This window comes from Hyperoodon ampullatus, assembly GCF_949752795.1.
Source record: "Hyperoodon ampullatus genome assembly, chromosome: X".
Lineage (NCBI taxonomy): Eukaryota > Metazoa > Chordata > Mammalia > Artiodactyla > Ziphiidae > Hyperoodon > Hyperoodon ampullatus.
The window spans coordinates 585,377-613,291 of NC_136913.1; positions in this window are offsets into that span (position 1 = coordinate 585,377).

Below are 27,915 nucleotides of genomic sequence, written 5' to 3' on the forward strand. Positions count from 1 at the left end.
TATCTGAGAAAAAAAAAAGTTGAATACTTTTTTTTTTTTTTTTTTTTTTGCTAAACCCCAAACATCACCTGATGTCACTGCTTCTCTCTGCCAGGTCTGTGTGCTTCTGGCCAACAAAATCACGGGAGTCCATTTTTACACATCTACTGTGGATGTCAGGTCCCTTCTCATGGGGAAACAGGCGCTCGAAATACCATTGCTTAAAGGTTTATGCATTTTAAAATTTGCAGTGAGTTTTGGAGGAACAGGCAAGAGGAATGAGACACCACATCTGGGCATCCGGCTGGGATCTCAAACCCAGAAAGTCAACCTCTGGGATGTCTACGATGTCACCTGCATCTAGGGACGTCAGATGGATGTCATGATGAACTGCAGAACTCACCTGGGGATGAAGGTGGGAAAATACATGGTTACACACTTATGGAATCTTAATCTGAAAATAGGGCTGATGAGTCTATAAATGCCTCGAACCATCTTGGTATTAAAGGGCAGCTTGAACCTCCTGTGGCCAAAAAAAAAAAACCCAAACAAAAACATTTCTTACCTGACCCCACTGACATGCATCATTGAAATCGAACCTGGATCCCATTGAAAAATCTTACTGATGACTCTTTGGTTTTAAGAAGGCTGGTAAAATTTGGGATGAGTCTTGTCTAATCGTTGCTATGTCGTATTTTTCTCTTTATTCCACAAACTCTTTTCAATCAGTTGGCTTCTTTGGACCAAATGGACTGAGCACTAAATATTTTGACTGCAATTTAATGTTATTTGGAAATACAGTGAATTATACCATTTTTTTCCCCACTCATTGGAGGAGCAGGGAATTGCTGAGACACCACAGTTAGTGGTATTTTTTCTGCAGTGATATTTTTCTTTACATTCCAGGAACAGTTCTTTCTGGGAAGGGATTGGTGTCAGTGGCCAACATTATCTTTTTAATATTAGCTTCTGAGTGGCAGCACGGGACATGGCCAAAGGCCCCTTCGTTCCCAAACCAGTATCTCTCTCGTAAACAGAATCCTGAAGCCTTAGAGAAATGCTTGATGGTCCTGTTATGATGCTGAGGGAGGAAAAAAAAAAAAAAAAAGCAATGCAGATGACGTAAGAAAAACAAAACTCTGACCTGGCTTTCCTAGAGGACATTTTGGACCAGTGCAATTAGCCAGCGGCCCAAGAGCATTTACGTGTCCAAAGGAACAGTGTTCCCCGTCACCCCACCAGCCCGCCGGCTGCTTTTTTTTTCCTTCGCGGCTATTAAGGAGTTAGACCTCTTAACCACTTTAGCAGAACACTGAGCACGAAAACTTGGATGTTTACCAAGCCAGCAATTACGAGGCAATCGGGCGTCCACACCATCATCATTTGAAGCAGCGCGTAACAAGCATCACCAACCCAGTACATCGCTGCCTCTGGACCGCTTATTTATCACCAGGTCAGGATGAGTGAAATCCCATCATGGTTATCCGTCAGCTTGGAGGTGGTCCTAACAGCCCTCTGCACGGAGTGGACGTTACGGCCGTGGAAAATGTAACGTCTGCCGTCATCTCCGCAGAGAAATATTTTCCTTTCAAATTGTGGGAAAGCAATTTGGATCCTAATGGAGCTGGCGTGATGGGGGATGTTTGAAAACAATGTAATTATCATCTTTAAGAGCTGGGAGCCCATGTGTGAATGAAAAATCAATTCGTTTTTTTTTTTTTTTTCTGGTGGATGGTCTCTGCTGACATAAATTCTAAAGGGAAACGAGAGTTTTCAGATCGGCGTATGGCTGGAGTTGCAGCAGACACACGCCACTTGGGGGAATGCTGGTCTTTGTCTAGATAAAGCCTGAGTTTTGGGGGGAATCAGCGAGGTCCCCATGGAGCTGCAGGAATCACCATTTTCCCCAGCAGAGTGAACCTTGGGAGAGCTGGTGTGCGTTCCCTGTGAATTGTGTAGCCCTGCCGGGACCTCACGATTTACGGGGTTTCGGCATAATCTCATGTCACCTGCAGCACGTGGTGGCAGTTACTCTAAACTGGAGCAGGGAGCTGCCAGAACAGCCTTCCTGGAGGAAGGGAGCAAGTCGTGGACTTGAGGTGAACAGCAAACGCCTCGGGTGGCAAAGAACCCACTCAGAGGTCACACGTGTTGAGGGGAGTCCTGTGTGCGAGGTAATGTTTATGTCCCTTGTTATAAATTGGATTATTTCGTTTGTAAGCAAAGATGTAAACAGTTTTCTTCATCGGAAAAAGTGACCAAAGACCTCTGAGTTGCATAAATAAAAATGATCAAATACCACCGAGCTGCATAAATAAAAACATCCAAAGACCTCTGAGTTGTATAGTTAAAAATGTCCAAATACCTCTGAGTTTCATAAATAAAAATTATCAATTTATGCTAATGTATAGCACAGGGAACTATATGCAGTCTCCTGTAATAAACCATAATGGAAAAGAATGTGAAAAAGAATAGATATATATATGTATAACTGAATCACTTTACTGTACACAAGAAACTAACACAACATTGTAAATCAACCATACTTCAATTAAATTCATACTTCAATTAAAAAATTATCATATACCACTGAGTTGCATGGATAAAAATGTCCAAATACCTCTGAGTTGTATGGACATGGTATTTTATCCTGTTCTGTCTTGCAGTGCTGATTCTATAGCATGAAATTAGCCTCACATAAGTTACATATATATATATGTATATATATATGTATATATATATGTATGTATCTATATAGCTTCTCTCTCTTCCTTTTAAAAAGTTGAGGTGACATTTCCATAGTGGGAAATTAACCGTTTCAAAGTAACAATTAAGAGGCATTTAGTGCATTCACAATGTCGTGTAAGCAGCTCCTCTATCTGGTTCTAAAACATTTCCATCCCCCCAAAAGGAAACCCCGTCCTCATGAGCAGTCACTCCCCCCTCCCAGCACCTGGCACCACAACCCTACTTTATGTCTCTGGATTGGACTGTTCTGGACGTTTCCTATCAATGGAATCACACACTGTGTGTCCTTCTGGGTCTGCTTCTCTCACTGAGCATCGTGTTCAAGGTCCATCCACGCTGTAGCCTGTGTCAGAGCTTCACTCCTTTTCATGGCTGAGTCATAGTCCACTGTGTGCATGGACCCCATTCACCTGTTGATGGGTATTGGGTTGGTTCTTCCTTTTCTCACCATCTCTTCATACCCCAAACGTCTCTGACCACCTCTTCCTGGACACTCCAGAGCAAGAAAGTTGGGGGCATCTTGAGAAAATTCAAGGATGTTTGTGCCTGACCCAGGAGGCTGTTTGGCCGTGAAAAACCCAGAGCCATAAAACATCTCAGGCACATTCAATATACTGTCCCACCTTTTTCCTTTTAGGTCCCCAAACGTCCACGTGATGTGAGGGCTCACGCTCTCCCTCTGATTCGAGCAGCCCCTTCTAACATCTGGCTGGCACAGGGCAGCCAGTTCTGCACAGAGGGTGCAATGCAACTTACCGGGGGCAGACATTCTGGGGGCTCCGATGCAGACCCTTCACCGTGACCCCAGAAGGTCTGAATGGAGGAACCCTAAAGAAGTGTCTGGTCGGGGGTGACTATGACCCGTCTTTCAAAATCACAGGGCCCAGGAATCAGTCTGACTTACTTAGCAAAATGGAGCTCTCTTCTTGTGACCTCCTAATGAGTAAGATGAGGGCATTCCGTGTGTGTGTCTGACGTGCGTTATGGCCGCGAGACCCCGCTTGCACACCGAAACCCACCTCGCGGTGAAGGAGGAACACTCGCTCGTGTGTACAATAGGGCTGGCGTCTCTACCCGGCAAAAAACAAAGGAGAGAAACGTAACAAATTACAGCTGAAGCTGATCACCGTCATCGCCCCTGTTTTCGAATTATTATATTTCTGGGGAATTTCAGCCTGTTACATGAAAAGGAAAACAGTGGATCCGGGGAGCTTTGATAGTCAGGTTATGCTAATAATGGGGGCTCATGTAAAATGCATAAGGTGTATCTTAGTAAGGGGGACGATTGCTCATAATTACTCCATATACCCTCATTCCGAACGGATTCATAAAGACCCCTTTACATCGCAGCCTAATTACTTATAGACAGTTGAGCACAAAATTACTTTCATCTGCTGGACCATGTGGAGGGAGAGAGATTAGAGCTGCGCCTTTCCACACAGCTGGCTGGCACGCCGGAAAAATCAGGCCTGTGTCGTGTGGGGCTGATTGCAAAGTGCATTTTCTGATAATTAGATCTATTAAAGACAGACGAGCACCAGCCCACGTTGGAAGCGAAAAAATCTATGTAGGATAGGCTCTGGCATCCCGAGTGGCCAGGTCAGGGCTGTGACGGACACGTGGCTGCCCGGTCCCACTGGTGACTGAGGTGCTCTGATCCCGGCGAGGCGGGGACCCTCTTGGAGGCCCAGCCAGGGCCCCGGCCACCTACAGGAGACGTCCTCTTTGATCCTGTTGGTTTGTTCATTCTGGGCACAAGCATCTTAATAATGGTTTGGTATTTGTCTATGGCTTCCCTTTCAAGTGGCTGAGACAGCACCCACATGGGAGAGAGAACTACCTGGGAGATTAGCCTCTGCAGGCTCACGTGAGAGGAGAGCTCCTCTCTGGGGAGCTGGGACAGCACACGGGTGCCTGAGCCACGAGGGAAGGGTCACGGGGTCTCTGGGACATCCCTGGGTGTCGGATGTTTCATTGAATTGAAGCCTCGTAGCCAGTGGTGAGTCGCGCCATGGCTGATACATGGCGGAGGAAAGCAGGTGAAGCGAGATAACCCAGACTCATGGATACTGATCTGCAGAGATGTACAAACCTGCTCGGTGTTCTGACTCTCCTAATACCTGGGTGTGCGGTGAGCTTGGTTCTGGGAGGGGATGGGCCACCGATTAAGGGTGTTCCCTCTTCATTCTTTGGTGGAGACAAAGCAGGTCTACATGGGCAGTGTCCCCACAGCCTGGTGCTCACGTCTGTCCTTTGAGACCTTGCGGAGGGTGTCCATGTCATTCGAGCCTAATCCTGGTCTATCCACCCCCCGCTGCTGTGCCTGCATCATCGTGGGGCCTCCTTGTTGGTCTTTAGTCCTGGTTCTGTTCCTGTTTCCAGGACTTTCGCAATTTGTCCAGCTATCCCTCCATGGCACCGACGCTGAAACAAAGACCACGCTGTGTCCCACAGGGTCCCGGGGGGTTCTGACTCCCGGGGCCTCTCCTCGGCCCTTCCTGTGCGTGCTTACTGTCCTCTGTGGCCCTGGAGCTCCGCAGACTGCCAGGCCCTTCCCTGTGCTGCCGTTGGGCGTGCTGTTCCCATGGACACGCGGCTTGTCGCTCAGCTCTCACCTCCAAAGTCCACAGGGGCGTGGAGAGCCCCCTCCCCGCTGAAGTGGCTCCCTTGGGGGCTCCCCACTGGCCTCGTTCACAAGTTCTGGATCTGTCCACGTGCTCCCCCGAGACACTGTCTGTCGTGTCCAGCTAGCCTTCTCAGTGCCCAGGGGGTAGTGGACACTAAGTGAACAGCTTGGACGATTGTGGATCACCTGTTCCGCTTGAGCTCATAATCACCTCCCAGCACTTGGGAAGGCCCATCCCGGGGCACCCCAATGCCCAGACTCCACCTCACGCAGGCAGAGAACTCTGGGCTTTCAGAGAGACACCTCCAGCACACGCTGTCCTGGGTCCACGTTGGCTAGTGTCTGTGATGTTGGTATTTATGCCAAGGGTCTGCCCGTCGGTGCTCACCAAGGGAACAGGAAGAGAGAGGAGACACGGAGGGCTTCTCCCATGACGGGCTTGAGAAAACCCATCTTCCTGTCACCATGGAAGCTAGTCCCCATCCTGAGCATGCTCCCCGGGGGCGCTCTGTCTATCTGCTTCCCTCTCCCTTCTTGCTTGAGATTCGCCACCTTTAAACAAATGGATGCAGTTGGGAGAGTGCCAGAGCGGGAGGGGGCTTGCACATCTGTATACACATTACACATTCTGCATCCCTACGAGGGGCTCCATTGATCGCTAATAATTTAATCCTCGTAACAGAGTAGAGAAGCCCATTATCCAGGAGTCAGCATGCAATCGATATATTTTGCAAAATAAAGAGTCTATTGGGTGCCCAGTAATAAAGAAAAAGGAAGCAGACCCTGTGGGCTTAATTTAGTGCTTTTTCCCCCCTTAGTAGCAAAGACTCATCTTAAAGTGGTTTCCCTGTTAATCCTCCACAGGGCATGTCTCCGAGACTGGAGACTGGCAAGGTAAATCGATGGTGGGGAACATGGTTAAAAACCCCAACATGGATGTGGAAGCCACAGAGTTTTATGCAAAAGATGCTCAAGGCGTGTGGAGATCCCTGAGACCTGGGGGTGCATCCAGGGGGCATTTGTGAAGTGAAGTGCCCTGGACCCAGCCTCAACTGGTGTTCACAAGAAAATCAAATCAAGGACCCCCTGTTCTCGAGGAATAGCCAGGACAGAATGAACAGTCCTTGGATTAATTCTATGTGTCAACCTGTCTGGTCACAGGGCCCCTGGACTAAACGTGACTCTGGGTGTGTCTGGGAGGGTGTTTCTGGATAGATTAGCATTTTAATCTCTGGACTGAGTAAAGCAGATTGCCCTCCCCAGGGTGGGTGAGCCTCGTCTAATCAGTTAAATGTCAGATTAGCACAAAAGTCACAAGAAGGTGGAACTTGCCCCCTTTTCTCCTGCCTCTCTGCTTGAGCTGGGGCATGTCATCTCATCTTGTCCTGCCCTTGGACTGGAACATATACCATCTTGGGTCTCCAGCTTGCAGATGGCAAATCCTGGGACTTCTCAGTCTCCAAAATTGTGTGAGCCCATTTCACATAATAAATCTCAATATCCAATCCCATTGGGCAGCAAAGATCTAACACTACAACATCCCCTTCCCAGGTAAAGTACAGTGAAAATAAAAGCACATGATTTAAGCACCCTCCCTTTTCTCCCAGATAGTGTATCTGCTTTCTTAAGTGAGACAGAGATAGTGAAAGATTACATTTGAAAATAGGGAAGTAATAGGATGTGCTTCATTTTTACAGAAGAATTCTCCACGGGCTGCCTTTCTCCATCAAGCGCTACTTGGAAGTTTTAAATATTGAATTTTTAAAAAGAGTCTATTATTAATTTTCCCTTCCTAAAAGTAGCACATGCTTTCTAAGGAAAATTTGTCAACCGGAGAAAAGAAGATGGAAAATGATTCTTCACACTATAGCCACCTAGAGGTAACTGTTCACATTTGGGGCACAATTTCTTCTTTTTCCCAATGCATAGCTTTAGAAGGTTTTGGTTTTTGGGGGTTTTTTTTAATATATAAAAATGTGATTTCCATACCATTTTTGAAATACAGATCTTGGATCAGTGAGGTAAACCTGGAGGAGGGGTCAGCCCCATGGGCTCCCTACCTTCAGCATGAGGATGAAGCAGCCAGGATTGGGGGAGAGCGCTCCAGGCAGGGGGCAGAAGTCCTGACAGGTGAGGATTGGGGTTTCAGCTGCTGCCACTCAGGTGTGTGGGCTCTGGGAAAGATGGCAGGAGACACACACAGGACAGATGGGACAGACGGTGCCTCTGGTCTGGGACGAGGACTCGGGTTCTTTTTTATGTGCAATGGATGTTGCAGGTCTCAAGGCAGAAGATGAGGTGGGAGGTGACCGCATCTCTCAAGTGTGCCATGCAGAGAACAGAGGGGAAGGGGTGAGAGCAGCAGTGGGCGACCAGGCAGCAGACTCTGTTCCAGGCAAGACGGAAGGTGGCTGGGGTGGGAGAGGAGAGATGGGGCTGGAGGGTCTATTCGTGCTTTCTTGCCCTTTGGCTGTGCCTCCACATCCCCTGGGGTCTGTGATGCCCCCTCTGTGAGCTCTTTGTTCATTGTCTATGTGGTCCCTTCTTAGGGGCAGGGAGGAGAGCCACTGTGCTTTTTTGTTTTCAATCAGGCAGCCCTTTCAGTTGAAATCAGGACAAAACACAGACTGGTTTTCTGCAGCAAGGATGGGGATACCCTGGAAAGTTCTGGGCCTTCCAGCCTTGGAGGGTGTCCTGGGTTGAATAGCATCCTCCGCAAAATGTCATGAGCACCTGAAACCGCAGAATGGGACCCTGTTTGGATAAAGGGTCTTTACAGATGTGATGAAGTGAAGGATCTGAGATGAGGTCCTCCTGGATGAGGGTGGCCCTACATCCAATGACAGGGTCCTTCTAAGAGACAGAAGACGAGAGACCCAGACACACAGGAGAAGCCACGTGAAGACACAGGCAGAGACAGGAGGGACACGGCCACAAGTCCAGGGACGCCTGGAGCCCCCAGAAGCTGGAAGAGGCAGGAAGGACCCTCCCCTGTAACCTCTGGATGGAGCACAGCCCTGGGACACTTTGACCTCAGACGTCTGGTCTCTCTGTCACTTTGCACCCCTGCAGACTGAAAGTTCAGGGCCAGTGTAGGTCAGCATCCACCCACTGGTCAGTTCAAGACAAGGACGGGTCTGGCCTGGTCAACTTTGGCCACGGAAGGCTGTAGCCAAGGAAGGATTTCCCCAAGGGGAGATGTCAGGAGCACTGGTGTCACTGGCGGGGGGAGGGGGTGATGAGTTCCCCAGCAGGTGTCCAGCATGGGTTTGGGTGCAGAAGAGGGGACAGTATTTCTGGTGATGACATGGTTGGCATGTGGAGATGCACCTGGTTCATATCCAAGCACAGGTGAGTGTCTGGCTGCTTCTAGCTCTGCAGGTGATGGCTGAGAAAGGGATGGATGCCCGAGTTTGAACAGACTCCACCTTCACAGAGGGAATTATGGAGACTCCCAGCATGTGGGCAGCATTCCAATTAGAGGGTTCCAGGCTGAAATTAAAATAAGAGCTACGGAAATAAAAGAGAAAAACATAAGACCACCCAATCAAGGGCTATGCAAACTCCCCGACCTGAAGTGTTTCAAATACAACCTCAACTTGGACCAAGAGCGCCATGTTTCCACATGTTAAAAACGTCCACAGTGCATGCAGATACTCCCAGAAGATTTCTTTCCTTTTTAAAAATTAAACTTTTAATTTTGAGATAATTGTAGATTCACATGTGGTTGTGAGAAATAATGTAGAGAGATCCCGTGTACCGTGTGCCAGGTTTCTCCCAAGGGTACTGTCTTACAAACAGTATAGGACAATATCCATGAGGGATGCTGAGATCCTAAGTGAAATGCACAAGATTCCATCACAAAGACCCCTCTTGTTGGTCTTCTGGAGATAACACCCACTAGCTCCTGCCCGCGGGCCCTGCTTCTCCCTGCAAGTACTCACAGACTCCTTATCCCTATAATTCTGTTATTTCAAGAACATGCCGTAGATGGAATCACACGGTGGGTAACCTTTGGGGATCAGTGTTTTTTCACTAATCGTATTCCCCAGATATTCGCTCATGTTGTTTCGAGGATGAATTGTCGTCCTTTTTTACAGCTGAGTAGTAAGTATTCCGTAACATGGGTGGATCTCATTTTGTTGAACCTTGTGCATCCACTGCAGGACATCTGGCCTGTTTATAGTTTTTGTTCATCATGAATAAAACTGCTATAAACATTCGTGTATAGATTTTTGTTTTACTCTTACTTTCTCTGGGATAAACACCCAAGAATGTAATTGCTCAGACATAGGATAGCTGCACGTTTAGTTTTTTTGTTTTGTTTTGTTTTTTAATATTATTAATTTTTGTTAGAGTATAGTTGCTTTACAATGTTGTGTTAGTTTCTGCTGTACAGCAAAGTGAATCAGCTACATGTATACATTTATGCCCTCTTTTTGGGATTTCCTTCCCGTTTAGGTCACCACAGAGCACTGAGTAGAGTTTCCTGTGCTATATAGCAGGTTCTCATTAGTTATCTATTTTATGCATAGTAGTGTGTATATGTCAATCCCAATCTCCCAATTCATCCCACCTCTTCTCCCCCCTTGGTATCCACAGATGTAGAGAACTTTAGTTGTTTTTAAGAAACTGCCAAACTATTTTCAAGGGTGGCTGTTCCATTGAACATTGGAAGAGGGATTCCGTTTTCTTTCTAAATCCAGAAAGAATGATTATGGAAAATGGTGTGTCCTTTTTAAAATTTTGCCATTGGAAAGACATGGAGATGGGGTTAAGGGTACACTGGGACGTCCTGTGACTTGCCATGTTCTGGGCACAAATGCCCACTTAGGTGATGGAATCTGTCCTCATGCGTTTGCTTTTTGGATTAAATGTGTCTCCCAGAGATGCACCAGTCCTGTCACTGGCGTTGTGAGAAGGAAACATCCTCTTTAAAAATCAATTTTATTTTTTTACAGCAGTGTTAGGTTCACAGCAAAATTGAGAGGAAGGTACAAAGATTTAGAGAGAAACATTTCGATGATCATCACTCCTGTGTCTCTAACCGTGCAGTCTAGGCCACCGCCACCGAGTTTATTGTGACATTTTATATTCCGTCGTTAGCATCTAAAATTAACCAGGCTCAATTAGGGCCCCCCATGGGGCGTCTCAGGAATGCATCATTATTTATCATTAGTGGATTTCATCATAAAATAGGGTCAGCTGCAGTATTTTTAGCCCAGAACACCGAGACAGAACATAATGTGATCGTATATGTCATAAGGATAATATATAACTCCCAGATTTGGATTGTTTAGAAAAATGAGGTCTTTCTGAACCAGGAAAGGGGGGAAAAGGTATTCATTTGTTTCAGGGGAAATAGGCATGTGTTCTTGTAAACTGGTAAACATCTTACCCTGAGCAGACACTGGATTGGGAACCCAGGGCTGGGGAAATTCAAAGTTGAAGTAGATATGGCCAGGGGTGTGGGGTAGGGTCAGAGTCAGAATTTGGGAATGATGCAGGGGTGGGCACAGTGCAGCAGCAGATGTGAATATCTGCTGTGGGTGCTGTAAAGTCAGGGGTCAGCAGACCACAGCCCTGGGCCAATCTGGCCCCCTGCTTGTTATTTTCCATAAAGTTTTATTAGCACACAACCATGTCCATTTGTTTATATGTAGCCTGTGGCTGCTTTCCTGCTTCATCCCACAGGTTGAGTAGCTGTAGCAGACTCTATATGGTTGAAAATATGGCTCATCTAGCCCTTTACCCAGAAAGCTTGCCCACCCCGGTCTAAATGGTGGTTCATGAACATTCATAGTGACTAAACGACTCTTGGTTTATTTATTGGTTAAAAGGGGAGCATTTCCTTGTGGAGCAGTGAAAATGTCCTGAAACAAAGGGGACCGTGTAGTCTAGTATTCTCTCTCTGTTCCTTGGAAACCTGAGTAGCATTGTAGCATCTCTTTTGCAGGACAAAAGGATGTAGAAGGGAGGGCAGGTCTTCCCGGGGGTCCTTTTGTGATGATGTCATGCGTGGAGCTCTGGGCTGGGGCTCATGGCCCTCCTGGCGATTGACAGATGAGCTGTACTCTTTAATGATTGCAGGGGACAAATCTCTCTTGGCATCGTGAGCAGAGCCTCAAGGGGACCCCACCTCCCCAAGGTCTCATCTTCCAGGCTGCTCTTTCCTTCAGCTCCCAGACATGAACCTGGGACGCTGCATCTCCAGCTCACAGATTTTCTCGGAACTTTCCATTTTGGGCTTAATTGAAATAGATCACATTTGCTGCTGTTTTGAACCCACATCATTCACTGATTTGGGCTACGTTTCTTCCCCAACTCTTTTTTTTTTAAATAGCAATGAAATATATAGAATGTAAATGCTGCCATTTTAACCATTTTTAAGCACACAGTGAGTAGCATTAGTACATCAACACTGTTGTGCCACCATCACCGCCCCTTCCTATTTCTAAAACTTTTTCTGCAGCTGAATCAGAAACCTTACATCTATTCAGCAGATGCTCCCCATTCCTTCTTCCCCTGCCCCAGCCACTGGTAACCTTTAATCTGCTTTCTGTCTCTATGGATTTTCCTGTTCCAGATATTTCATATAAAGGGAATCATACAGTGTTTGTCTTTTTGTGTCTGGCTTATTTCATTGAGCATTATGTCCTCAAATTTCAACCATGAATGAAGCCTATGTCAGTACCTCATTCCTTTTCAAGGCTGCATAATATTCCATTGTATGGATGGATAAACCCATTCTGTTTATCCATCCATTTGTTTTGTTTTATAAATTTATTTATTTATGTATGTATTTTTTATTTATTTTTGGCTGCATTGGATCTTCATTGCTGTGTGAGGGCTTTCTCTAGTTGTCTTGATTGGGGGCTACCCTTCATTGTGGTGCATGGGCATCTCATTGCAGTGGCTCCTCTTGTTGTGGAGCATGGGCTCTGGTGCATGGGCTTCAGTTGCTGTGGCACACAGGGTCAGTAATTGTGGCTCATGGGTTTAGTTGCTCCGTGGCATGCAGGATCTTCCCAGACCAGAGCTTGAACCCATGTCCCCTGCATTGTCAGGTGGATTCCTAGCCACTGCACCACCAGGGAAGCCCTCCACCCATTTGTTGATGGACCTTTAGGCAATTTCCACATTTTGGTTATTTTGAATATTGCTGCCATGAACATAGGTGTACTAGTATCTGTTCCTATTTTCCATTCTTTGGTGTTTATGCCTAGGAGTGGAATTGCTGTATCACATGGTTGTTCTAGGGTTACCCTTTTGTGCAACGACCAAACTGTTCTCCCCAGAGGCTGCCCAATGTTTCATGCCTTCAAAGGTTCCAGTTTTTCCAAATCTTCACTAACTCCTGTTGTTTTTTCATTTTAAAAATTATACCCATCCTAGTGGGTGTGAATTGTATCTCACTGTGGTTTTGATATGCATTTCCCCATCGATGAATGATGTCGAGCATCTTTGCATGTGCTTATCAACCATTTGTATATCTTCTTTGGAGAAAAGTTTCTTCTGATACTTTGCCCGTTTTAAAATTGGGTCGCTTATCTTTTCTGTTGTGGAATTGTGGGAGTTGTTTACAAAGTCTGGATACTACACTCTTATCAGGTATGTGACTTGCAAATATTTTCTCCCATTTCCTGGGTTTGTTTATTTTCCACTTTCTTTTTTATTATTTTCATTCTCTTTATAGTGTCCTTTGATGCACATATGTTTTAAATTTTAATGAAGTCCAATTTATCTGTATTTTCTTTTGTTGCCTGTGTTTTTGGTGTCATATTTAAATGGGCTACTTTAAACTTCAGCTGTGACATCTGCAGGGATTGGGAACAACAGACTTTTTGAGGGACTCAGGAGAGATGCAGCTGTGGGGACACACGTCTTGGGGGACAGGGCAGAACAGGATAGGGCAGGAGTGCCTGGTCACCCCTGATGGGAGAGTGTGAGGGTTGGTGCCACTATCCCAGAGTGACCTTTGTGCTTTTAAATGTTGTCATGGCTACCAATGAACACGAGCGCCAGAGGGAACTGTTGATCAATCAATCTTTGAAGAACAGTTCATACTTATGAGTCTAATCCCCCACGAGGCTATGAGAAATAGGAAAAAATAAACAAAATGAACCCACCGTTGAATGTCTTTGCAGTCACCAGACAACTTTTACATGCTGTCAGATTCAGCTCCATGGAAGGGGATGTTAAAACAGTGGTTCTGCCACAAGGCACCAGAGATTTCCTGGCCAACGGGATCTGCGTTTAGTGGGAGGTGACCAGTGGAAACTGCCAGAATCCATTTATCAATTTATTAAAAACTCTGCAGAGTGAATGTGGGAGGAGCATTTTTTTTCATGTTCCTGAGAAGTGATAGAACTTAAACCCTAGGCAAATACACCCAGATATTTGCTAGTATGGGAGGTATGTGAAAAACAGAAACTCTTCCCAGAGCCGCATTTTTGTAGTTGTCACCCACTGGGGCAAGTCATTATCCACATCCGTGGTCCATGGTCAGCTCGTGGGTCTGCTGGTTTGGTATTTGTGGGTCTCCCTGGTCTTGTCTTCATGGTGGCAACAACCCAAGGGCAGAGATAGCTCATTTTAGATCATCTGGGAAAGCATGAATTGGGTTAAAGCATCAACAAGTATTTACTTTAATTGTAGACTCAGGGCAGTGATTACAGATCTCCGTGGAAGGTTAGAAATAAGAAAGAGGCCACTGGGTTGGGGACACCAGGTCTCTCCTTTGTGGGGAGAACACCAGAGGCAGCCCAATGTGGACACTCCCTCCAGAAAGCTCTTTTTCAGCATCTGCCTTCCAAAAGCTGAGCTGGGACACTTCTTCATTTCAGAATGCAAGTCAGAAAAGTCGTGGGTTATTAATAAACAACAGATGCTATTTCTCCCCACCCCCGGACGGTTGACATGCAGAAGTCTCCAGAGAGCTGGATCTGACTTGTGTTCACCTATTCATTATTATTCATATGCCATCGAGGTGTTCCAGGCATTTCAGGGGACTCAGAAAGGCCAACTTCCTATTTCGAGTTTACCCTTTCAGCCCATGAATTTTTAATGACGATCCTCTCATCCTAGAAAACCCTAACCTATGAATAAGTGATGTGTACAAACACAACTCCTCAAGTCATGCATGTCAACTTTTTCTTCCACTTTTTCTAGATTTTTCCCCCCTCTGGAGTGTGAACTATGCCATTCTTTTCATTTAAAAAAATCTCACCACCATTTCACAGAAAATGAGCAAAGGGGCGTATCTGGGTGTGTCAGACGTTTAACAGTTCTTGGGAGGAAGGACATTTCTCTGCGTAGCCGTGGCGCTTACGGTGGATACAGCGTTGGTGTTTTTTGTGTTTGTTTGTTTTTTCAGTACTATGAACCCCAGAAAACATCTTTTTCCTCCTATTCCTTTTAAAATCAAATTATGATGTGACATTCCATAAAATACCTTCTGTGCAGCTAATAAAAAAGGAGACCATCCCAGGCTTGACAATTAAGCTACAACATTCAGCACACCTTCTCTGATAAAGTTTATGGCTTCACTTTCTTTTTTTTTTTTTTTTTGTGGTATGTGGGCCTCTCACTGTTGTGGCCTTTCCCGTTGCAGAGCACAGGCTCCGGACGCGCAGGCTCAGCGGCCATAGCTCACGGGCCCAGCCGCTCCGCGGCACGTGGGATCCTCCCAGACCGGGGCACGAACCCGCGTCCCCTGCATCGGCAGGCGGACTCTCAACCTCTGCACCACCAGGGAAGCCCATGGCTTCACTTTCATGTCAGTGTTTCCTATATGTTTTTTTTTTTAAGCCCCATTATTGATTAATAGCCTTCTGTGTTTTAAAAGTTTCTTTTTCTTGTGTGGAGAGGGGGAAAAAATCATTTGCCTTTTAATGGGGTGTCAGATTTGTTTCCCAAACCTTCTAAAAGGTTATCATTGTTACATATGGACAAGAGCTTTCTTCAGAATCAATGAAAAGTCTGTTTCCAGGGCAATTCACGGCCGTCTCTCAGCAGCGGTAACGTGGAAAAATTAATTTCACCGTCTTGCAAAGTGGAGGGGAGGGATCTTGCCCTACGGTTAATGATTTTCACATGGAGGGAAAGGGCCTGCTGGCTTCTCACACGTACTAAATAACCCCCAGGCCGTCCAGCGTCCAGGGCATCTTGGCAGCCCGGTGGGGGTCAGAGCTCACGGGACATGTCCACTCCAATTAGGGACATTGTAAACCTGTGGGCAATTAACTCTTCCCCGGCCAGGTGCCTGTGCCTGATGCTGAGGGGAACGGGTGAGGGCTGGTTATATTTCGGTTCAAATTTGCTGAGCAAGTCTTGTTCCATTACCAGCAGTGGAACTGCTGCCTGAGGGCTCAGAGGGCACGGTCCAGGACCAGCTGGTCTGAGCTGACCATGAGGCTCTGCTCAGGGCTGATATTCTATCTCAATGGTCCTGCCCATGTAGAGAAGGGCTATTTTTTCTATGGAGGGAGCCTGAACAGGAGCTGTGTGTTGGCGTAAGAAACAGAAGGAAGGGGCAGTCGATCCCATCCTGACTGGGGTCCCTGTGGTCCTGTCGGTTGGGGGGGGTGCGACTGGCCGTCCCTGGAGCTGTGGAACCTCAACTGTAAGGTCCAGAAAGACAGGGGTATACTTGCTGTTGCTGGATGGGAGCCCCCAGGCTACACGATGACCAGAATACAGCAGAAAATATCCATTGACAGGCTGATCTTCCTCAAAGGCTTGGGGACCAGCAGCTGAGGGAGGGATGCCTTTGTGTGGCTCGTGCACTAGGCGATGAAAACTGTGGGAATGTAGAATCCCCATCCCATTCCCAGGAGGCTAGAGATGGTCTTTGTGATCTCTTGCTAAAGTTTGGTGAATGGAAACATGGCACGTGAGAGACCCCTGCCATGAGCGAAGGCTGTGGAAATGGAGGGTGGTTATATCCTTGTCCTCGTCTGAGTGAACAGCCGCAGGCATGTGGCCCTGACCAGTGAGGGAGAACTGACCCCATGGGGTCCAGGCTCATGTAGGGTGTGGGATGAGTTTCCCCTTCTCCCCCGCTCCTGATCCTAAGGGATGTAAGTGAACCATGGAAGCCAACACAGAGCAGCAGGGCCAGGAGGCTCTGAGAGCTCCAGAGATGCTGGCATGGAGTGCTGATTGTCCTCCAGGGTGGACAGGTCCCCTTTCCCTCTACTACAGATGGACAACCACTGCCAAGACCACTTGGTGACTCCAGATGTGACCTCCATATGAATGAAGGAAGTGAAGGGGTCATCCAGCCCAGGGCTGTACAGGTGTGACCTCAATACACTCTACCTTCCTCCTTGTAATAAAGAATAAAGGAGGTGAGGAGAGTCTTCCAGTCCAAGACCTCCCGACTCTGCCTTCATTTTCATGTGATTTCTCCCCTGTGTCTTTGTCTCTCGTATTCTGTCTCTTATAAAGACACTCCTCATTGGATTTAGGGGCACCCTGATCCAGGGGGGACCTCATCTTAAATCTTGATCAAATCTGAAGACCCTATTTCCAATAAGATCATGAATACAAGTTCTATGGGCGATGGCCAACATGTCATTGAGGGACAACTATTCAACCCATTACACTTTCTTCATATATTATACGATTAAAGAACTCAATGAGGTAACTTTAGGATTGACTCAGTTATATTGATTTTTACTGACTGTTGATCAATATGGAGAAACAGGGGAAAAGCTGATGTTTCACCTGCCCCAGGAGGACAGAATCTTAGTAAGTCAACAATATGAAGTGTTTTCTTGTCTTCCTGTTGTATTCATGGGATGAGCTATATTACATATTTCTTTTGCTCCAACTCAGTGTGATCTTTGCTTGGATAAACTTTCATCAAAAGACTAATGAACAGAAAGTTTTAAAAAAATAGATTAATCACCAAATAATTGTGTTCAGAGTGTGTCCAAGTATAGAAAACCAGGGCATTAGCAGATAAGAACATATTTCAATATTTATGAAGCAATTTTTCTATAATTAAGAATTCTGTAATAGGTTTTTACTGTTGTCATCCTTTTGAATCTTAATCCGTAAATTGTTATCAAACCATTAAAAGGAAAACGTATAACCCTGTGTGAATATCTTCCCTTTGATAAGCCTGGTGGTATACCAGTTGTTTTAGGTTTTTGGATCACATCTGAGGATAAATAAATGCCATTAGAAGTTTCTGACTCATTAGATGTCTGAAAATAGCCAGAAAAGGAGAGAGGCAGCTGAAAGAGAAAGCTAGCTGGAAGACGGAATTAGATGAAACATCTGCATATTTCCAATGTGGTGGTTTATTAGGCAGAAGGCATCTTGTGCACCCTAGATATCCTAAGGGCGGTGTGGTGAAGGTTCAGTGGGCTCATGTCCATCAGGAAGGGAGGCCCTCCACCTCACCAGGTGGAAAGCTGTGTTTCATACCAGGGTGGGCTAAATCAGGGGGCTGAAGATTCCCGGGGAAAGGAGATGCATGTGTTAGTCATGCCTTCTGATCCCAAAACCAACTTCTCCCAGGCAGGGGCCAGCATCTCCATCTCCACAAAGGAGACAATATTATGCTCCTCCCAGGGGTCCCAAATAGAAAACACCCTCTGTCAGTTAGGGCTCTCCAGAGAAACAAAACAAATGGGATAGATGGATAGATAGATGATTGATAGATAGATTAGACAAATGATAGGTGATAGATAGATAATAGATAAACGTAGACAGATGATAGATTAGATAGATGGATACATAGATAAGTGGTGGATAGATGATAGGTCAATAAATAGATATACAGATAGATAGATGATAGACACATATATACAAACACAGATGACAGATGATAAATAAGTAAATAGGTAGGTAGATAGATAAGTAGATTAGATAGATGGATAGACAGATTATAAAAAGATAGATGATAGATAAATAATAGACAGATGATAGATAAATGTAAATAGTTGATAGATTAGATAAATGGATAGATAAAATAAATAGATAAATGATAGGTAGATGATAGATCAATAGGTAGATAGATGGATGATGGATAGGTAAATAGATTAGAAAGATGATAGACAAATGATAGATGATAGATAAGATAGATGATACATAAGTGATTGATGTATTAGATAGATGGGTAGATAGTTTATAGTCAGATAGCTAGATAGTTGGATAGATGACAGATCAATAAGTAGCTATAGAGGTAGATAGATGATAGATAAATGATAAGTAGATAGTAGATAGATAGATAGATAAATAGATAGATAGATGATAGTTTGTTATAAGGCATTGGGTCACACAATGACAGAGGCTGAGAAATGACTTGATCTGCCATCAGCAAGCTGCAGACCCAGGAGAGGCAGTGGTAGTTCAGTCCTAATCTGAAGGCTTGAGAAGCAGGAGACTTGATGGTATAAGTTCCAGTTCAAGGGCAGGAGAAGACCAATGTCCTTGCTCAGAAGTTAGACAGGGAGGGGACAAATCTCCCTTTCTCTACCTTTTGTTCTATTCACACCCTCAACTAATTAGATGAGGCCCACCCACCCTGGGGAGAGCAGTCTGCTTTCCTCAGTCCACTGATTCAAATGCTCATCTCATCCAGAGACACCCTCCCAGACACACCCAGAAATAATGCTTCACCAGATATTTGGGCGCCCTGTGGCCCTGTCACATCAGCACATACAATGAACCCTCACTATCCCCAACTTTGATCTTGGCCATTTCCACCCTGCTCAGCTTTTCCTTGAGGGTCCCTCCAAACTCAGCCAATGTTCTCTTGGGGAAGTTTCCCCCAAGCTCTGGTTTTTAACAATGCTCACGGCCATTATGCTGACAGCACATGATTCCCGTGGGGTGATCGGGGGCCCAGGGAGGTGAAGGCAGACCTGGGCTGTCAGCAACTAAAGCAGAGGAGTGAAAGACTCACGGATCCACATTAGAGCGAGTCTTCTTTCTTCCTTTGATTTGGCGTCTCTCTCGCTCGCTGTCAGGGTTGAAGTATAAAGGATGGGGCGCCATGGGCAAACCTTTGTCTACAACACATCTGCAATTGTTTTGTGCATTACTCCGGTCTCTTTGGATAAAGGCCCCAGTTCTGTGAGACGTTCTTTGGATCTGAGACGTCTGTCTCAGGAGGTGGGTAATAAGGTGTGTGTGTCAGGAGGCAGGTGTTCCTCACGTTGATGGGAACCTCCCGCCCCACCCCCCACCCCCCGTGGCTCTCAGCATCTCATCTCGACAGACACCAGTCATGAGTGATAATGAGCCTCCTTCCTTTCACCCAACACAGCCGAGCGTGGGAGCTGGATGTGGAGAGGACCCCCTGTGGTCGCAGTAGTGATGCAGGCTCGGAGAATTGCTCTAAGTGGCTTCTAAGTCATGTCTCAGCAGGACAAGCCCATGGCGTTGGGGAGAGATCAGATCACAGCAGGGCAGGGAGCAGATCACGGCAGGTGAGAGGTACCCCTACCCCCCTACCCACCACGCACCCACCTGCTGCTACTTGTGAGGAGGGCAGGTCTGGGCAACGGGACCTTTTCAAAGCTCACCAGGGAACTCTAATGAAGATCTAAGTTCAAGGGTTACTGGGTTAGACCCCCCCACACTACTCAAGGAGGGGTCTGCACAGCTGCAGCATCACTGTCACCTAGGACCAGTCCCCATCACTGTCCTGTTCCAGACCCGCTGAATCACCTGTACGGCTAAGATCCCAGGTGATTCCTGTGCATGTGGCAGGTTGGATGCACTGTTTTGAAGGATACTGAGACTTAAAGAAGCCTCCTGAAACCCTAGAATGGAAGGTGAGGTCCTGGAGACACAGGTAAGTGTAGGTGAGCAAGGTGTACCCTTCTCCTGCCCAATACTCCCTCCAGGAATATGGGGTGAGGAGAGCATGGATGATGGTGGTGCAGGAACCAGCTGTTACCAGCCTGGACACGTGATTGGTAACCACTGGTTCACTGGATACATGATTGATAACCATTGGTTCACTGAACACATGCACTGGTTAGGGTGACATATCCAGTCATCCGTTAAGTGCATGGAATTCTTGAAAGTGTGTACAGCATGGGGCATCATCCTCTGTCTTAGCTTGGGCTGCCATAATAAAATTCCATAGACTGGGGGGCTTATAAACAACAGACATTTATTTCCCATGGTTCTGGAGGCTGGAAGTCCAAGATCCCAGCGAGGGCAGACTTAGTGTCTGATGATGACCCTCTTCCTGGTTCATAGATGGCATCTTCTCGCTGTGTCCTCACATGGTGGAAGGGGCTGGTGAGGGAGCTCTCTGGGGTCTCTTTTCTAAGGACACCAATCCCCTCATGGGGGCTCCATCCTCATGACCTCATCACCTCCCAAAGCCCCTACCTGCTGACATTATCACCTTGGCATTGGGTGACTGCTTCAGGAGGCTGGTATTAGGAGCTCCAGAAAAGGGGCAGCACTGAATGAACTGCAAGGGTTTCCAGCATCTCTGAGCAGGATTTGGGATCCACAGTGTGATATTATATTAGCTTAGCTGGGACCACAGCCTCATCTCCAAGTGGACCATACACCCCAGACACAGCCCCAGCAGATGGCAAAAAGGGGGGAAGAGGCATTTTCCCTTAAAGAAGTCAGGGAGCTATCAGGAGGGGAGAAGGGATGATGGGTGACCAGTGACGATGGTCCATCACCACACTTGGGGCAGAAAGGAAGGGCTTGGGACATCTTGAATCCTTAGTGAAGTGCAAAGTGACAGCAGAAGGAGAGAAACAGAGCAGTCAGTGGGTGAATGGGGGCTATGTCTTGTTTTCCCCCTGCCTTTACAGGGCGCTGTGAACAGCTCATTACCTTGCACTGCTCACCTCCATCTGGGCTGTTGGCTGGATAGCAATGCCATTGAGGTCAGGGGGAGGAAGGCCCAGTGAGGTTCAGCTGTTTATAGGAAGCGGGGATGTCGGAAGAGCATAGAGTGGGTCTGAAACAACGTTCACAGATCAACTTTGGGGAGAGACCGAGAGACAGCTGGGCATATATCAGAAAACAAGGATCCCGTGACATCGGTGAGGCTGTATGGTGGTCCTGCATGGCTGTGCAAAGAAGCTCTTCCTTCTTTTTATAATTTTTCAGAAACAAGCCAGAAAAATAAATAAACACTACGTCTCCAAGCTTTCCTGGGTCTGTCCGGAGCCTGGTCCTTTGCCAGCGGTGAATTCTGGTTCCCACGTAGCCAGGTCGTCTGCATCATTTAATGTGAGCCTGCACCCTCACCTCTGCACCAGCTCAGGCTTCCTGCACGAACTCTTAATCCAGTGCCCACCTATTTAAAACCTACATGTGGCATCCCAGAGTATTAGGTGCCAGATGGGATTGACAGTCTTCATGGGCCCCCGCGAAGTCCCTCTCCCAGGCTGCGCTTCTGTATTGGATTTCCAGCCGGGAGATGAGGATGGCCGTGTGCGGGCCTGAGGACCGCGTGTCAGGATGTGGCTCCAATCCATGGCCAGACGTCGGCGAGGCGAGGCGAGGCCATCTGTCCCTCGTCTGGGGTCTTTGGAGGTGGCCTGGAAACATCTTATACAAGTTAATACGGAGGAACAGCGTGGTGAGTGCTGTCCTCTGAAGCTTAAAGGAAAAAGTGCAAAACAACAAACAAAAATGCAAGACATCTGTTTCTGGGGAGAAAAGGAGAGAAAGAAAGACGGAGAGAAAAGAGGTCGGGAGAACTATCCAAAACAGAGCAGCAGCGAGATGGGGGCTGGGAGGCGGCTGGATGGAAGGGGACCTCGCGGTCGGCCCGCAAACTGATGCCCACGGCGGCGCCCGCCTTCATGGAGAGTGGCTGAGTGGCGTGTCAGGGCTGGCGTCCACCGACTTCATCTGCGGGGAGATTGAATCAGGCAGCGGATTAGAGCGCGGAACGTTCTGACGCTCGCTGTTGTGGAAGCACGTCAGGTAGGTAGGTGTTCATTAGATGGGCCGGGCGCGCGCCAGCCCGGTGGAAATTGTATTTATGGCAAACGGAGGACACAGCGTTTGACCTTGTGTGGTTGGGAGAACAGGTCGATCCCCGGGGTCGGTCACCAGGCGATGGGGGAGGGATGGCTGCCGTCCTCAGGCTGCCTCTGTGTCCACCCTTTTCTCGGCATGCAACCTCCTGTGTGCAAGCACACGCACACACACGTGCCCAGACTGTGTGTGTACGTGCACACGCCCGGGAGGAAGTATGCTCAGACTTCCTCTCTGCCTTATCTTTTCCCCAGTTTAAGCCGTAGGTAACCCCCTGTGGGAGGTCGGTAAAAATATGTTAACTCCGTTTAAACCTACGGTGAGTATTTTCAGCCACGCTGGGATGGAGACTTTTTTAAGGTTTTCCCATGACACTTGGGTTTTGGGGATGGGAAAAGTTATAAAGATACTGGCTCAGGTAAAGAGCATAATGCCAGGGAGTGTGTGCTGTGGGCTAAGTTTTGTGTTTAGAAAATAAAAGGATATATACTGTAGTGGGTAGAATGGGGTTCTCCCCCGAAAGCTATGTCCACGTCCTAACCCCCATAACCTGGGAAGGGGGCCTTATTAGGAAACAGGGTCTCTGCAGATGTGATAAAGTGAAGGTCTGAGATGAGGTCCTCCTGGATGAGGGTGGCCCTACATCCAATGACAGGTCCTTCTAAGAGACAGAAGAGGAGAGACACAGACACAGAGGAGAAGCCCCAAGAAGACAGAGGCAGAGATGGGAGGGAGGCGGCCACAAGCCCAGGGACACCTGGGGCCCCCAGAAGCTGGAAGAGGCGGGAAGGACCCTCCCCTGGAGCCTCTGGAGGGAGCGTGGCCCTGGGACACCTTGCCCACAGACGTCTGGTCTCCAGGATGGGGGAGGATGAATCCCCGTGGTTACAGCCACCCCAGGAAACTCCTACATCTGAGACTGTGCTTTAAACACATACCCTGAATGGTCACTGAGATCGCCAACAGGGTGTCTCACGGGAGGGACGCTCTGGGGCTGGGGAGTGCGGGGATGGGATCAGAGGGAACCCCTTTTACTGCACACCACTCTTGCCTTTAGGATCACGTGCCAGGCACATGCAAGCGTCCCTAAGTACCAAACATGCCTTTGGCACCGTTCCATGATTGCAGCCGTGAATGCATTGCAAACTCGTTTGTCCACACTGATAGGTTCAGAGGGGTTGGCGGGGGGCTGTCCAACAGGGGTGTAAAAATCCTGGGGGACACCGCCACGGTCGAGTCCTCTGTCTGGCTGAGCTTATGTCCAGGTGTCCCCTTGTGCGTCCCTCCCAGCTCAGCCTGCAATCACAGACTCCCAGAACTTTACTGCTGGCTGTTCCGGGGGTCCTCTCAGGAGACACCACAATTTGACCCCTGAGGGGACCCAGGAAGTGTATGTGAACAGTGCCAGCTGGAGGGGGTCCTGTTTTCATGCTCCTCTTAACCACCAGGTATTCAGAGCCAAAGGTCCGCTGAGGCTCTTGGCTGCGGGAGAGGGGGAGGGGAGCCCCGGGTGGAGAGGTGGGTCCCACCTGCGCTGGGGGCTCGGAGGTGTTCCTAGAGCTGGGGAGCCTGCTTCACTGCACAAGCCCTCGTTCCCCCCGAGGCCCGCGCCCTCAGTCACTCCCTCGCTCCAGCTGTTGTCTCCCAGCCATGCCCCGTGACACGCGGCTTTGTCTTAATGCACATCAGCTGCATGGGGCCGGCTTTGTGCGTAACCCGCCGTTTATGTTATCCAGGGGAGCTCTCTGTAGGAAAAAGAATCACCCACGGAGACAGTCACAAGAGCCCTTTGGATGCATTTCCATCGCTGCTGGGATGTCCCGAGCTGTCTTATGGGCAGTCGGGTCCCCCTCTACCATGTTCACGGATTTGTTTGTGAGTGTGTGTAGCAGTTTTTACCTTGGGGTGCGTGTTCCCCAGAGGCCGCGGTGCTGGGACAGGGGCCACTTTGCTGGTTGTTTGGCCTGAGTCGCCCTGATGTCTTCAGGGCAGGAGAGGTCAGTGACAAAGTCAGTGGCCTGTGAAAGGTGACATTTGGGGCAGCTGGATACAAAATAGGATGCTCAGTTAGGACTGAACTTCAAATAAACAGTGGGATTTTTTTTTTTTAGTGTAAGTATGCCCCAGGTTTTGCAAGGGACATATGTATAGTAAAACAATAATTATTGTATGTCTGAAATTAAAATTTTAGCTGGGTGTCCTGTATTTTTAGTTGATAAATATGCTTAAATATGGCAATCCTAATCAGACTTTTTCCTCCTCAAGATCTGGACATATAGGACCTCTAGCCTGCACCTCCAGGTCACAACTTTGGGGGAATTGACACAGTGGACAGTAGGGGTTTTCCATTGATTATCTATGTATCTATCTGTCTATCCATCTATCATCTAACTATCTACTTATCTATCACCTACCTGGTTATCTATCATATACGTATATATGTATCTATCTATATCTATTATCTATCATCTCTCTACCTGTCTATCTATCCATCATCTATCTATATATCCATGTATCTATCATTTATGTATGTATGTATCTATCATCTATATCTATGCATCCATCTATCCGTCTATCTACGTATTTAGTTATTTATCATCTATCATCTCTCTCTCTGTATATATATAAAATCTGTCTATCTATCATCTATTTATTTATCATCTATCATCTGTATATGTATATATGTATCTGTCTTCTATGCATCTCTCTCCCTATTTATCTATCTATCCATCCATCCTATCTCTCTATCTATCTTTGATTGTGGTATGATACACATAACATAAAATTTACCATTTTAACCAAAGTTCCCAAGTCAGTGCTACAAAGTCTATTGTCCACTATCTACTTCCTATCTACCTAGAAACTTCTTATTTGATTCTGCGAGCAGACAGCAAGCTATGCTGGCCTGAGCAGGAAAGGGACACTTGCTGTTAGGGTTTGGGGCCAGGGATCTGCTGGGACTCTGGACGGCAGCCTGAGCAGTGCCTGGAGGGCTGACTTGACCCTCCACCCACCCCATCTGTGCCTCCTTCCCCCTCTCTGGGTTTTCATTGCTCACACACCCACTTCCTCCTGATCTATCTGACATCTGGTAGCTCCTCTGTGGTCACACTTGTGTGTCTGCCTCAGTCTGTAGTGCAGCAACACTCAAGGACAAGTCTTGTGCTTCATCCATAACACACAGAGATCTCGGACTTAAAGCAAGGTCACAGCATTCTGCTGTATGTGTGTGGGGTCAATGAGGGGAAATGGGATTGTTCTAGGAGTAGCCTGTTGCTTGGCTCTGTAAGCCAGAGTTGAGGATCCTTGGAGTGTTGGGTGGTGAGGCTGGGACCCTTGGCTTTCTGTCCTGGTTCAACGCATTCCCAGCAAGGCAGCTCCGACAGGGTCGGCTCCCATCTCCAGGGTGAGTTTATGCTGTGGTTCTGTTACTTGCCAGCTCAACCCTCTGGGCAGGTCAGCTCTTCATCTTACTCTCCTCAGTCGTAAGCTGTAGACGGGGGATGCCTGTCTCCTAGGACGGTTGACTGGATTGGAAATAACGGTCTTAGTGAACCCAGTGTGTGGGGAAGCAATGATTCCTTTCAGCCCTAAAGTGTAGGTTGTGGCATATTTTCTTTTCCTGCCAACACTGTAAGGTCCTTAGGGATCAGAATGATGTTTCTATTCTGATCTGGGCTTCTAGGACCTGGTGTATCTTGGGTCTGCAAAGAAGACTTGAATGCATGAGTGAAGTCAATGGTCTGGTCTTCAGATTTGAGCTTCTGGCCAGCGGTGTTCCAGGAAATGTCAATCGATTCAACAGTTCATTCCTAATTCAGTCAAGATGAGATAAGAAAAGGACGACTGTGAACATCAGTCTTGTAGGATTGCCCTGCCACTCAAGAATATCCATCGCCATGGTTTTCACCCACTGTGATTAGGAGAGGATGCTGGATGGTGGTTCTCAGCTTTTCTTGACCTTCCATGTCCTGGTGGCACCTGACATCCCATGGTGTGCTGAGCACCCAATTAGCAAGCAATCCCATAAAGTGGAGACAGCAGGAAACCTCAAAGGTAGTGTCACCTCCATCCAGAAAGGGCATCTCAGCCACCCTTCTCCAGGGATTGTTACAAAACAAGCACACCCGTGCCACCAGCACCCAGAACAGAACTTGACTGCACCTCTGTTTTCACACAAGCAGACTTAGTGATTTCAAGGCACACCCACCGAGATCTCAGGTGTGCTGGCATGGTTTCTCCAAAGGTATGACTCCATCGCCTGTCTCCGTTTTCTGAGACTGGAAAGATGGTCACCTCGGGAAGTGTGATGGGTGCCTTGCTGAAGGGTAGACCTGGCCCTCGGAGGAGACGCCTCCATGGACTCTCTGTGCTGGACTCAGCTTCTGGATGTGACCATGGGATCCCCTGGCTGGGAGTCCATTTCTTCGTTGCTGCTTCTCCCGGTTGTTAATAAATCAGAATGTAGATGAGAGACTCATGGTTAATTTTCTGCAGCTCGTGCAGAGTGTCTGAGCCCATAAACCTCAGGAAGTCTTGGGCTGTGAATTCCTTGATACTGACAAGGCAAACAGCTTAGAAATCATAATTATAAGTTACAAGTGTCTTAGGGGTTGTTCTTCTGACATAAAACTAATTTCATGTTTTTATTCATAATGTGGGAGAGATGAGAGGTAGGGGCTTGCTTTGGAGGGTGCTCCTGGAGATATCACAGCCTCTGTTTCCTGGCCGTAATGAGAGGAGACAGCGGGCTTCATCCCTCTCGCTGCCTGATTTGCCTTGAGTAGCTCCTGACAACCTCGTGGAAGCTGTCTCTGCTTTTCCCGCGAGCAAGCTGGTACCTCACCAGTGCATGACCCTGTTTTCCCCCAGAACCATCCCGTCACCGTATTGGCACACCCAGACCCAAGACCTCTGCAGGAGTGTCCTGGGGCAGCCATAACAAATGACCACAAACTAGGGGCTTGAAACAGCAGGAATGTGTCTTCTCACCATTCTGGAGACCAGACATCTGAGATCAATGTGTGGGCAATGTTGGTTCTTCTGGAGGCTCCAGGAGAAAATCCAACCCAGTTCTCTCTCCCAGCTTCTGGAGGCTGCCAGCAATCCTTGGCATTCCTTGTTTTGTAGAAGTATCACCTCCATCTCTGCCTCAATTGTCACATGGGCTTCTCCCCTGTGTGTGCTTCTATGGGTCCTCTTTTCTTTTTATAAGGACACCTTGGACTTAGGGCCACTCTAATCCAGGATGACCTTATCCCAAGTTCCTTCAGTTAACTACAGTTAAATACAGAAAGACCCTTTTTCCAAATAAGGTCCCGTTCACAGACACCGGGGGTCAGAATTTGAACATATCTTGGGGGGCACCTTTTAACCCATTACAACCCCTGTGATGAATGCTGATCTTCCTAAGGTGAAGAGGGGTGTCACTCCTCTTCAGATGTCACTCCCCTCTTGGCCCACTCTAGGGGAACGGTATACCCGCGGATTAGTGCATCATGGAGTTTTCAATTCTGCCCATCTCCAGCTCAGCATAGAGTTTCTCTTACCATTAAGGAGAAAAAGGGTATTTGGGA